The sequence below is a fragment of the Arvicola amphibius genome, chromosome 8, assembly GCF_903992535.2.
Source record: "Arvicola amphibius chromosome 8, mArvAmp1.2, whole genome shotgun sequence".
NCBI classification, from domain to species: Eukaryota; Metazoa; Chordata; class Mammalia; order Rodentia; family Cricetidae; genus Arvicola; species Arvicola amphibius.
Window position 1 is genome coordinate 41,824,307 of NC_052054.1, and position 13,285 is coordinate 41,837,591.

Here is a 13,285-nt window from a genome sequence, read left to right on the forward strand (position 1 = left end):
AATAATATTAAAAATTAGGATATAATTTATGCTAAAAATATGTTGAATGAATAAATATTAGATTTTCTTTTGCTAGAATGAAAGAGGTCTTTGTATTAGACCTAGTAGTGTTCTCAGGCAAGGAAACTTTGGAGTTAGTATGGCTTCTTCACCATTTTCATGACCAATTAATAATCATTGACTAGAAAGTATATTTTTCATCTTCACTCTTCCCATGTCCCTCTCTTCCTGTCTGGTGTTTGGATGCACTTTTGTCCTTTATTCTCAGCCCCATTAGGTTTTCCTCAACTTCAGCTCCAGAAATCCGCATAGATAAAGCACACGTGATGGAGGCCACTTTCGCTGGCTTCTTATGACTACTAATAAGATGGGGTTGGGGACAAAACACATATTAAAACTTTATTTGGTCAATTAAATGTAGTTTAGTAATCAGTAAATAAGATGTAATCTCTGACCAAACTTGTCATGAGTGGCAATATTTATGTATGCAAATTATAAGCATATTAAAATTAAGGAAAAGCAACATAGCAATTCAAGCACAGTTAACAAGTAGTTGGCCAATATTCACATACAAACACACACACATATATGAATCTCTGAGTTGAGAGGTGGCTAAAAACTATTAGGCTAACATAAATTACTGATATTTGTTTAAGGAATGTGTTTTTAATTTAGAAGACCTTAAAAAGGAAGTATAGAAGTTGTAGGGGGAATTAATTTATCTAAATAAATCAACATTTTGAAATATTTTGAAGTAATACACTGAATACAAGACCTGAACCATTCATGATAGTAACACATTATGGGAGAAGTAGGAAGCATTTGGTCAGATTAAAATCTTGGGTTGTATTTTTATTAATTGGAACTGCATGAGTATACATAATTTCACCCTTGATTTGAGAACAAATTCTTATTCATTAACATAAAAAGGCTACTTAATGGGAATCACTCATTTGATTCTTTAGAGTAACAATATTTAAGTGTACACAAGCTATAACAAGCACATGTCTGTTTGATAAATTTAGAAATGATGAAACTAGGTAAGATGAATCAGCAAGCAAGAGCCCTGGGTTGAGTTTCACCATTGCCATCAACTGTATGCCTGACCTCAGTTACTCAATGACCACGTCCCAGCTCTTAGACTTGGGCCTTATTTGCAAAGAGTCAATACTGAAATAAGTGATACCTGTTCTCTTCTGAAATTCTGATCCTGTGCAGAATGAAGAGATTAGTTGTTGGCGGGGCTGCTTGATCGTTTCTGGCCGCTCAGACCAGAAATAATCACACAGAAACTATATTATTTGCAATATTGTTTGGCCAATAGCTTACGTATATTTCTAGATATCTCTTATATCCTACACTAACCCATCTCCATTAATCTGTTCCACCACAAGGTTGTGGCCTACTGACAAAGTTTCCATGGGCTCAAACAAAAGTGTCTGTCTCTTATGGTGACTGCAAGGCTTCTCCCTGACTCTGCCTACTTTCTCCCAGCATTCAGTTCAGTTTTCCCACCTAGCTCCATTCTGCCCTATCACAAGCAAAAGCAGCTTCTTTATTCAATAACCAGTAAAAGCAATACAGACAGGGCTTCCCACACTAGTTAGTAGAACTCGACTAGAACTCATCTCTGGTGTTAAATGTTTTGATAGGATGTATCACACAGAACACACAAGGTGGCTTCCTAAATCACCACAGACACTTGTAAACAGTACACTAACTTGAAAATGTATGTGATTTATTCTTCCTCACTGTGAGAACACTGTTAAATACCATGACTACCTAGAAAAAAGAATGTAGAATTTTTTAATTGGAAAGACATATGATTGTAGCATATCTACAAATTAATAACTAAATATGTTAGACCAAACAATATGTGAAATTTATAAGGAGAAGGAAAAAACCATACTAATTAATAAATTACCTAAAATCAAAATGAAGGAAAATCTAAGCCATGTAGGGTTTTTTCTGATTTTTGAGACAAGGTTTCTCTATATAGCTTTGGTTGTCCTGGAACTCACTCTGTAGACCAAGCTGGTCTCAGACTCACAGAGATCCACCTGCCTCTGCCTCCCAAGTGATGGAATCAAAAGCATGCACCGCCACCACCAATGTATGTAAATATTTTCTACATAGATACCTTTATTTCTCTTTTCTCTCTTTCCTCTCTCCCCCTTTCCAATCCTTTCCCTTCTCCTTCCTCCTCTTTCACCCACTTCCTCTCTCCCCCTTTCTCATCTGCCTGCTCATACTTTCTTTTCCTTCTCTTTCTTCCTTCCTCCCTCCTTTCCTCCCTCCCTCCCTCCCTCCCTCCCTCCCTCCCTCCCTCCCTTCCTCCCTTCCTTCCTTCCTTCCTTCCTTCCTTCCTTCCTTCCTTCCTTCCTTTTCTTCTTCCTCCCTTTCCTTCTTTATTTCTTTTCTGTCAGGGTGAAAAACTCCCCAAGATGTACCTGTGTGGACAGGATTGCAGATCTGTATGCTACCTTGGATAAAATACCATTTTTCTTACTTTTTATTTCTAATTTAGGAATCAAAATGACACAGAACTACATCTTATCTCATGCAAGAAAGTAGTATGACTTTATCTCAGGGTGCCTATATCAGAATGAATAGTAATACAGCCAGCAGTGACAAATGAAATTATGTCCCTGGACCCTTTATTACCTCATTGCAATACTACATAAGTATTCTGAGAAGAAAAGAATTTCGGAAATAATTCTCTCTCATTCTCTTTTGTTCTCTCTTCCCCTACAATGTGTTTTGCAAAATATGTTTCCTTTTCCCACTGGAATGTATATTGCAATAATTTTCAATTTATCTTAACAAAAATATAAACAAACAAAACAATTTTAGGTCTTTCTTTTGTCAAACAATTTTAGAAATCATCCAACATCCAATCCAGACTCTGGTATTATAATCATACCAACAAGTTTTTTCTGTGACTTATTTCTAAAATATGTGTCAGAAATAAAAGTAAAAGAGAGACATGGGATAATTACAAGATAAATAGTATAAAACCATATCTGGTAGAATATAAAAAATTTAAAAAGCCTTGTGCTTGGGATTCTTAGGTTATTTGAGTCCTTTAACACATTCTAAAAGTGATGATTAACTTAGATTTGAACTCCAAAAGTATCTGTGACACACCCACAAACCAGGATGGGTGGCGACAACTCTTCCTGGTTCTGCCTATACTGCATGCAGGTGCAGCTTCATGCTGAAAGAAAAGAGTGGCATCACAGAGGGTCACCCTGGGGTGGGAAGCAGAATCACCAAAAAACAAATGGCAAAATTAAAAACTTAATATAGCAAAATATATAATCACACTACCTATAAAAATTACTTTTTAAAGCAGAGCTTGTCAGACTAGATAAAAAGGAAAGACTATGTCTTTAAACTGTACACAAAGTCATACAACAGTAGAGTCACTAAAAGGAGAGGGTAACTAAAAGCAGTCCTTTGCAGTCTGAAGTATAAAGGTGCTGATCCAATGTCAGTCCCAGGCAGGAGACACTGTAAGATACGATGGCAGAGACAGAAGAAATTCTGTGGCAGTTCTCTCCCTTGGGAAGTCTCTGTTCCTATGCTTAAATGGTATCACCTCCTTTACACACACTCTACTTCTTCTCGTTCTAAAATTCTCTTCTGCAGAGAAGTTGAGAACCCCAACTTCAGCCAAATAAGGTGTACTAGAGGCAGCAATGTGGAGCCATGTCACTGGCTCATGCCTCACTGCTGCTGGTGACATTTCAAGAGACCAGGAAAGAATTGTTGCCTAAGTCATGCACCTTAAAGACAAGGATGCTAATATCTATAAACTGCTAAAGGACTTAAGAATTCTCTTCAAAAACTTTGCATTTTCCTGATGGCTGAGAATTTTGAACCTTTTTAAGAGTTTCTCAGGCATTCATGTTTCATCTTTTAAGAGCTCCGTGCTTAACTCTGTCCCCTCACTTTTTAATTGGGTTATTGGTTTCCTTGATGTTTAGTATTTTTAGTTCTTTATATATTTTAGATACTAACCCATTATCATGTATATACATAATATTATATATACACACACACACATACATATATTCCCGTTCTACAGCTGCTGCTTTGCTCAAATGATGGTGTCTTTCTTAGCTTCATGAGATCCCATTTACTGGTTTTTGGTCTTAGTGCCTGAGCTATCCATGTCCTGGGCAAAAAGTTCGTCATTATACCCATGAGATCAATTGTATTCTTGTCCCCTTTCTCTTCCTAACTGCTGAACCTCAGGAACCACCTTATGAGCTTGCTGAAGTTTCTTAGAAATCCTTAGAGAATTTTTTTAAAATTTTTTATTGAGTTTTGTTGAGCTCTACACTTTTCTCTGCTCCCCTCCCTGCCTCTCCCCTCCCCTTCAACCCTCCCTCAAGGTCGCCATGCTCCCAATTTACTCAGGAGATCTTATCATTTTCTACTTCCCATGTAGATTAGATCTATGTAAGTCTCTCCTTGTGTCCTCATTGTTGTCTAAGTTCTCTGGGCTTGTGGTTTGTAGGCTGGTTTTCTTTGCTTTATGTTAGAGAATTGAACTTCAGAAGCCACAAAATCAGATTTATGACTATTGTAACGTTACTAAGAACACCCTTGAGGAGCCCACACCCATATCTGGGAGTGTACTACCCTTTCCCTAGGGGACTTCTCTTGTTCAAATCTCCATTAAAATCTTTTCTTAATAAGTTCCAACTCTGTCTTGAGAAACTGAAGGGAGCAAGTTTTATTTGAGGATAGCTAATGAGTGTGTGTTTAAAAAGGTTGGATTCAAATGAATTAAAACCCACATAACAAAAGGGAAAATAGAGAGATCTAAAGATACCATTAATGAAAATAATTTTCTGTCTTAGTAAATGGTGTAACAATAGATTTAAGTGTTATGATAAATAATGTGTGTATGTGAGTGTAAATGTGTGTGTATCTGTGGGTGTGTGTCTTTGTGTGTATGTGTCTGTGTGCGTGCATGTGTGTATGTGTATGTGTGTGTGTATGGTGTGTGTGTATGTGTGTGTGCATATGTGTATGTGTGTGTATGTATGGTCAGTTGTCTTTGTCACAGAGGTGCCATAAGAACTTCATGACCGTAAAAAGAAAGGAATTTCAATGGTTGATGTGGAAGAGGTAAATATCTGTGCAGCAGACAGTCTGAGCACTGAATTCGCCACATTGTGATCTGAATATGATCTAAGACACCCTTGGCTACACAAAGCAAAAAGGCTATTCTACCGTGTTCATTGCTGACTCTCATTTAATGTTAGTTCCGCATCATTCATGAAAGGTTGGAAGCTACTTATTAAAAGACAAAATGAAAAGGAAGAAAAAAAGAAAGGAGGGAGGGAGGGAGGGAGGGAGGGAGGAGGGAGGGAGGGAGGGAGGGAGGGAGGGAGGGAAGGAAGGAAGGAAGGAAGGAAGGAAGGAAGGAAGGAAGGAAGGAAGGAAAAGAAAGAAAAGAAAATACAACAACAAAAAGAGGGAGGAAGTTACTAGTGAAGAAAAGAGAAAAGGAATATAGGGAACTCTGCTGGTTTTAAAGAATAAATATTGAAGTATATGTTATGGCAAAAGAATAACTGTTATGTGAAATTGTAAACTATCAACTAACTTACTAGAAAAAGAATTCACACAACTTACTGGAGTTCATTGGGAAGCTGATTTTTTTTTTATTTTTAACATGTGATGGCTTAACAATTTTTAGAGCAGCTCCAGCCAGTAATTAGGCTGTAAGCCAAATTCATCCACCATTAGATTAAAAGGCTTGAGAGGTTGGTCGCAGAACACTCATTGCTGGCAGCTTCAGAAATGTTGCTATGTAAATACTTAGGATTATTGTTGTTTTGCTGAACTTTCTGCACAAAATTTCGGCAGCACAGAAACTAGTCCCAAGTGTCAGCAGATGGGACTTTGTGAAATGAAAAGTTTTCTGCACAGCAAAGGGAGCCATCAGAAGAGCCCACAAACAGTCTATGAAATGGGTGCAAACACCAGCTATACCACAGATAGGCGTGCTAATATCCAGAATTTGCAGGGAACTCCAGAAATTAAATTCCAAAGAATGAACTGCCAATAAACAATGCTAGTGGGAGGAACAGTTTTTAAAAGAATAAATACAAATGACCAATAATTATCTCAAAAAGTTTTCAACATTCCTAGACATCAGGGAAATGAAAGTTAAAACTGCTTTCAGAAACCGACCCAACACATCCAACAACGCATGCTGGAGAGGATGCCGGGAAAGGGATATTGCTGCTGATGGGAGTGCAAACATTCTGACAGCCATGTTGGAAAGCAGCCTAGAGGTTTCTCATAAACCTTCCTGGACCTGGGGGGAGTTGGGAGGACCTTGGACTCAACATAGTGTAGAGAACCCTGATGGCTGTTTGGCCTCAAGAGGGAGGGAGTGGGGGTGTGGGTGGAGGGGAGGGGAGGGAAGGGGGAGGAGGAGGGGAGGAGATGGCAATTTTTAATAAAAAATAAATAAACTGGAAAAAAAGAAAAAAAAACAGAACCATAGGAATCACCTGTTCCTCTTCAGGGCTACCCAGAGACCTTCCTGTCCTGCCACAGAGATGGGCACACCTCCACGTTTACTGCTTTATTTACATTAGCAAGGAGATGGAACCAGTCTAGATGTCTGTCCACCAATTAACAGATAATGGAAATGTGATATATACAAACTGTAATAGCTCTAAAGAAAACTGAAATTGTCACACTTAGAAAGTATAATATTAAATGAGGTGACAAAAACTCAGACAGAAAAAGAAAAGATGTTGTCCCTCATATGCAAATCCTAGCCTATATATGTATACAGGTATTATATATATATTACATATATTGTATACTGGTACTATATATAATACATATATATGTGTCTGTGTGCATATATATATGCATAGCTATAACATTAAATTTAGTGGGGGAGATAAAAAGACCAAGAGAGGGCAAAAATGAGACAGGAGACAAGCAAAAGGAGCCATGAGTTGTGAAAGAGGGGTACAAAGCTAACTGCTTTTCTAGTTTCAACCCTGTCACAACTTTCTTTTCCCTTTTGTCTGACACATGCGTATATGAAAATATAATTGATAGTAAAGTAGAAACCCCTAAGCTCAGCCCCAGAATGGCCATCTAACTGTGGAAAAGTTTGCTGAGAATATACAGAATTTGGGACTGGACGAGTGTTCAAGCAGCTACTTTAGAAGTATTGCGAAACATCCACGAACAAAACTATTAGTAAACTCATCGCGCTAAAGTGATTTATTTTGAAAACTGCTTGTGAATTTGAAGTAACGAAACTAAAAATGTATGTCTCCACAAACTGTAATTGCAGGGCAGATCAGGATTTAAAACTAAACAATTAAACTGGAAATGCTTTCTTCACTTAGTACCCAACGTTCTTGTCACTGAAGATATCACTTAAGACAAAAAATGGCAATGAAACTGGACCTGTGGCCGAGCATTTGCAGTACAGCTGGTCACACAGACATTTGATAAATAAGCTGATGTGTACATGTTGAAAGAAATGAGATTATTGTTTAAAAAATACTAAGTTCTACTAAAAATTTATCTATGTCTATCCCACAATGAGAAAAATCATAAGAAATACTTGGCAAAAAAATCGGTTTAAAACTCAGGCAGAGAAATAAATGAATGCTTTTGAGGTTATCAGGGAATAAGGCGAGCTTTGACTGCAGCTTTGACTGCAGCTTTGACTGAAGACCCATAGTGACTTCACTTAGTTTAGACACTGAGAAATCCTGAAGTAATCAGTGCTCGTAAAGCAGGTGCCCTTTGTAGAACAGAAGCTTTGAATCAGACAAAGTTTACACTTGGTTACCCCCAACACAAAGAAGTGACAATAGTTCCTTTATATGTTAAATTTCTAGAAGGCACTGAAACAGGAGTGTTTGCTGCACTGGGGTAAAGAGAGGATCCTACAAGAAATATGTCCTAACCAGCTAGTGAAGAGATCCTTGGTGTTTCCATGAAAACAAACAAAAAAACCCAAAGCAATTGGAAGAGGAAACCAGAGCAAATAACTCCTCTATCATCTTTATTTTAGGTCAAGCCATTTGGAAGCAAGTTCCAGTATTTTGGTGTAGGACAAATAGTATCACCCACTGAGCTGACCAGAGTGGGAAATGCTAAGGTCTGCATTTTAAAGAGCCACAATTGCTGTTCCTTTATATGACCAGTGTTCCCTGACCCAGACCGCAACTGGACGGGAGCCTGGGTTATGGAATAGGTTGAGACCAGCAGAGAGAACAAGACCTAAATGTTACAGGTGGTTAAGGGAAATGTGTCTCCATACCCACTCATTTAAATTTCTCAAGTTTTCTGGGGGAAGCAAAGTGGTCCACTACTGAGCCGTTTGGAGAAAACCATCCCCAGGTTCAAAGGCCTCTCATTCTCCCCCCGAGTCTTAGCTCTTCAACTAGCATGAGAAAGAATTTAATCCAAGGGCTCCTTCATCAGTCCTCACATTACACAGACTTTCTGTAACTAATCTTCTCAAGACTCCCCGAACTAGCAAGGAACACGATGGAGTATGCTTACTTCCTCCTGCAGAGAGACATGTGCAGGACAGATTCGGTAATTACTTGTTGAGTGGACGTCTCTTAAGATGAACATTCGAAAGCCTTTTTTTCTCCAGATTGTAATTATACTAGAGTGAGTCAGATGTTCTCGGCGTTAGTTCCATGGCTCATCCCTCCCAGCATTACCTGCTCCAATCTTTCCTTTGGACTTTGCAAACACAGCACCAACACTTTTTTGCCTTTTCGTCCTATTTCTCCATTTTTTTTTCCAGTAGCTTTTACAATCTCTGAAAGAGTTTTGTAATGTTTATTCTTCGGATTATTTTTATTACTAATTTGCTACTGCTGATAAAATGAAACCAATTGATATTTTATCCAGTCACAACAATGAGGCCTTTGTAAGTTTTAAGAGTTTACCCATAAAAAACTCTTAAGTTTCTCTGTGCAAACCATCTGTTGGCCATGCTCAGTGAAGCTGGCCACTTGCCAGGATCATTTCTGCGACACCATTGGATACCCATAGCTAAAGCACGTCGCTGACTAGGCTTCCTGGCACTAATGGAAAAGGTTTGGACAAGGATACATAGAATTTTTTTTCTGCGTCGTTCATGAAGATCTTTAATCTGCCCAGGAACTGATCTATGTTCTTAGTTTGCTGGCCTGAGTTTTTTTTAACTTTTTTTGTTTGTTTGTTTCCAGTTTATTTATTTTTTATTAAAAATTGCCATCTCCTTCTCTCCTCCTCCCCCTTCCCTCCCCTCCCCTCCACCCACACCCCCACTCCCTCCCTCTCCAGGCCAAAGAGCCATCAGGGTTCTCTACACTATGTTGAGTCCAAGGTCCTCCCAACTCCCTCCAGGTCCAGGAAGGTGAGCAACCAAACTGACAAGGCTCACACAGAGCCCGTCCATGTCGTAGAGACCAAGCCCATCGCCATTGTCCTTGGCTCCTTGGTCAGCCTCCACCATCAGCCACTTTCAGAGAGTCCGATTTTTGCTAAATTTTATGAACTGTGTCTGCACCTATTGAAAGATAACCCGTTCTCATTCTTCTCTTTCCGTACACCGAAACTCTTTTTAACAACTTCTTTCTTGAGAAAATACTGTTCTTCTTATTTGAAAACAAAACTGAAGTCACTTGAAAATAATTTCTTGAGGATTTTGCGTTTGTGCCTATAAATATCTTTGTCGATACTTTTAATCCTATGCATTTTTCCTTGTTTCAGGATCAAAGTTGAACTAGTTTGAAGAAGGGAATTAGAAGGGCTGCTGAGGAGATGACTCTGTTGGTGAAATGTTTGCTGCATTAGCACGAGGATCTGAGTTCAGATCTCCAGCAGGCACGTGCAAAGCAGGGCATGCCCTGGTCCGGGCCCTTGGTGGTGGAGCTGGGAGGGTGGAGACAGGTGGATTGCTGGGCCAGCGCCTAGCGCAGTGCTCTCTAGGTTCCTTGAAAGACCTTGTCTCAACACAAAGAAGAGAGGGATCAAAGAAAGCACCCTGTCCTTCACATATGCATGCCCATGTGCACACAAGGATGTATAACACACAAACACATATACACATTACATGCAAAATAAATTAGAGCGTTTCACCATGTTCCAAGTCTCAAAATAGTGTACATGTGATTGTAATGACTGAAAAATAACAGAATTTGTCGCAAAGAGTCCATAAAGAAGTCATAAGAAGACTGGGTAGTGGTGCGCACCTTTATTCCCAGCACTTGGGAGGCAGAGGACATGGATCTCTGAGTTTAAGGCCAACCTGATCTATGGAATGAGTTCAAGGACAGCCAGGGCTACACAGAGAAACCCTGTATTGGAAAGAAAGAAAGAAAGAAAGAAAGAAAGAAAGAAAGAAAGAAAGAAAGAGAGAGAGAGAGAGAGGGGAAGGAAGGAAGGAAGGAAGGAAGAAAGGGAGAGAGAGAGAAAGGAAGGAAGGAAGGAAGGAAGGGAGAGAGAGAGAGAGAGAGAGAGAGAGAGAGAGGGGAGGAGGGAGGGAGGGAGGGAGGGAGGATGGAAGGGAGGGAGGAAGGAAGGAAGAGATGAAGCTAAAAGAAAAACCAAGATTCTGTTAAAGTGAATACAAATGAAATGGCAGCATATTGAAATCTATGAGCATAGCAGCCGTGACAGACAGAATTATGATGCCTGCTGAAAAAGATAGACTAATATTGTTTAACAGACAAAAATTATGATACATGTTGCAAAAAATATCTAATATCTCCACCTTAAGAACCTAGAACATTAAAAAGAAAATCCACACACAAATCAAACAGAAGAAGGGCAGTGAGGAAAAAACATGAGAACGGAAATCAAGAAAATTGTTGAGCAGTGGTTCTCATCCTGTGGGTCTTGACCCCTTTGGGGGTCAAAAGACCCTTTTACAGAGGTTGCATATCAGATATCCTGCATATCAGATGCTTACTTACAATTCATAACAGTAGCAAAAATATAGTTATGAAGTAACAATAAAAATATTTTTGTGGTTGGGGTCATCAGAACTGTATTAAAGATTCCCAACATTTGGAAGGTTGAGAGCCACTGCTGTAGAGAAAAACAATATCAGAGCAGTGGTGTCCGATGCCTTTAATCCCAGCTTACCATTGAAGATAAACTACTCAAGGCCAAGCCATGATATACAGACATAATCAGCGCAGTCATGGACAAGGCATGGCTACATTTTCAAAATACTGTGAGAAGAGCTGCAGAGCAGAATCTGAAGATAAAACACACTATAAATATTGGTTTATTTCCTTAGTTGATTTTCTTTCATAATATCCAGGTAACCTAGACATTTTTACTAATATTGTAGACTTGGACTTGAGTGGAAGCAGAATATTAATGATTGACCTAAGAGGTGAACAATTGTTTATTCATTCACTCACTCAGTTTTAGTAATTTTCTCTTTTGCAGTGCTGCAGCGGGAACCCAGGGCTGTGCACAAGCTAGGGAGATCCTCTACCACTGCACTACAGCCCAGCTGGGAACATGTGTCACAGGTGCCATGGTTGATTTCCTCTTCTTTGTTTGAAATGAAGATGCTGAATTGAACCAGCATCTTATCAACTATTAGCTACAGAATCCTTTCTGTGCTTTGTTTTGTTTTGGGTTGAGCTAAGATCTCAGACACCAGATATTTGTGATACAGTGGTAAAGCACACATTTAATTCCAGCATTTGAGAGGGAGAGGTGGGTGGATCTCTGTGAGTCTAAGGTCAGTCTGGTCTACAAAACAAGTTCTAGGATTGCCAGAGCTACACAGAGAAACCCTGACTCAGGTGGGGTGGGGGGCAAAGGTATGCTGGCTTTTCTAAAGCAGTAAAAGAACGGATAAAGATCTAGCAAGGGAAACAAGACAAAAGATACCTGTTAGTAGGAATGATATTGGGATGTTAGTGAACACCCTGTAAAATCAAGAGGGCAGCAAGGATTGTAGTGAACAATGCCATTCAGAAATGTGTTAAAAAGACCGATTGGAAAAAAAAAATAATTTTCTTCTAAGAGTCTCTTTAAAAAAAAAAAAAAACTGCTGTAGGAGTTCTCTGGTAGAATTTTTGGGGTTGTTTATATGTATTATTATATCATCTGAAAATAGCAATACTTCAGCTTCTTCCCTTCCAATTTGTATCCCCTTGATCTCCTTAAGTTGTCTTACTGCTCTAGCTAAAACTTCAAGTATAAGACTGACCTAGGCCCTCTGCATGCATGTTACAGTTATGTAACGTGGTCTTCTTGTGAGACTTCTAACAGTGAAAGCAGGAGCTATCTCTGACTCTGATGCTTGCCTTTAGGACCCCTTCCTCCTACTGGATTGCTTCATCCAGCCTTAATAGGAGAGGAGGTGCCTAGTGTCACTGCACCTTGATATATCATGGCTGGCTGATATCTATGGGAGCCCTGCCTGTATCTGGAAAGAATCAGTGGTGGAGAAGCAGATGGGCTGGAGGTAGAAAGGAGGTGGGAGGGGAGGAATTGGGAAGTGGGTAGGGATGGGAGACATTGATTGAGATGTGAAAACAAAATAATATAAAACAATCCACTCAAAGATGATTTCACTGAGAATTTTACCAAACATTGAAAGAAAGTTCAACATCGGAGTTATACACAATTGTCCTGGAATATTGTTTTAACTAGGCAAAGATGGCTACATTTGTTTATGCTGCAGAATATTACTTTAACTGTGCAAAGGGGTCTTACATTTGTTTGTACTACATTTGTTTAATGAAGTAAGAAGGGATGTTTCGTTGCATCTGTTTCGCCTTGCCTGCCTAAATCGCCCAATTGGTCTAATAAAAAGCTGAATGGTCACTAGCTGGGCAGGAAAAGGCTAAGCAGGGCTTCCAGGCAGAGAGAATAAATAGGATGAGATATTTAGGCTTAAGAGAGAAGAGCAGAACTAGAGAAGGAGGACAAGAGAATGAGGGAGCAGCCTGGCACGAGGGACCAGCCACCCAGCCAGCCATGAAATGAAAAGGAAAGAAAGACATATAGAATTAAGTGAGGTGGGATTTCCCTCTGTTTGTTGTGAATATGTTTTATTACCATTGGTTAATAAAGAATCTACTTTGGCCTATGGCAGGGCATAATATAGGTATGTGGAAAAACTAAACTGGATACAGGGAGAAAAGAACGTGGAGTAAGGCAGATGCCAAGTAGCCGCCCAAGAAGCAGGATGTGAGGTAACAAACTATGAGTCTCTTGGCAAAATATAAAATAATAGAGATGGGTTAAT